The sequence below is a fragment of the Fukomys damarensis genome, unplaced genomic scaffold, assembly GCF_012274545.1.
Source record: "Fukomys damarensis isolate Sample0158 unplaced genomic scaffold, DMR_v1.0_HiC HiC_scaffold_11, whole genome shotgun sequence".
Taxonomy (NCBI): domain Eukaryota; kingdom Metazoa; phylum Chordata; class Mammalia; order Rodentia; family Bathyergidae; genus Fukomys; species Fukomys damarensis.
Genome location: NW_022900923.1, coordinates 10,863,189 through 10,863,950, shown reverse-complemented (window position 1 = coordinate 10,863,950; position 762 = coordinate 10,863,189).

Below are 762 nucleotides of genomic sequence, written 5' to 3'. Positions count from 1 at the left end.
AGAACAGCAAAAAAAAAAAAAAAAAAAAAAAGCCAAAAAAAAATTAGTACACGTTTGTAGTACATAATGTTTACCTTCCTTGTGTGGAGTTGGTGTATGTACAGAACACATCTTCGTTCCTTTTTTCACCCTCCATCTCTTGATCTCCTTCCCATCTGAGAAAGATCTCTTTCAACTTCCTATTAGCTATCTTTTTATTTTGCCCTTTAATGTTTAAGCTTGTTTGTCTGACTTATTTCACTTAACATTGTGGTCTCAAGGTGCATCCATTTTTTTGTAGATGACTCGAGTTTATCCTTTTTGGAACAGTAGTACTCCACTGTGTATAAATGCCACATTTTCTTTATCCATTCGTCTGTTCATGAACACGTAGGCCACTTCCAGGATCTACCTAATATGAACTGTGGTGCTATAAACCTGGGTATGCATGTGCTGCTTAATATGATTTCTTTAACTCTTAGGAAGATACCTAGAAGGGAAATAGCTGATCAAATGAAATTTCTACTTTAAAGTTGTTTTGTTTTGTTTGGTTTGGTTTTTTTGAGACAGGGTCTCACTATGTAGTTCAGTCTGGCCTTGAACTCACTAGTCCAGGCTGGCTTCAAACTCCCAGAGATCCTCCTGCCTCAGCCTCCCGAGTACTGGGGTCGCAGGTGTGTGCCACCATCCCAGCTATTATGACTGAGTCTTGATTCCCTTTTCTTGGCTGTTCAACTTAATCTGAAATACAACATGTAAGTATTTTAGGATTGGGGTTATGTG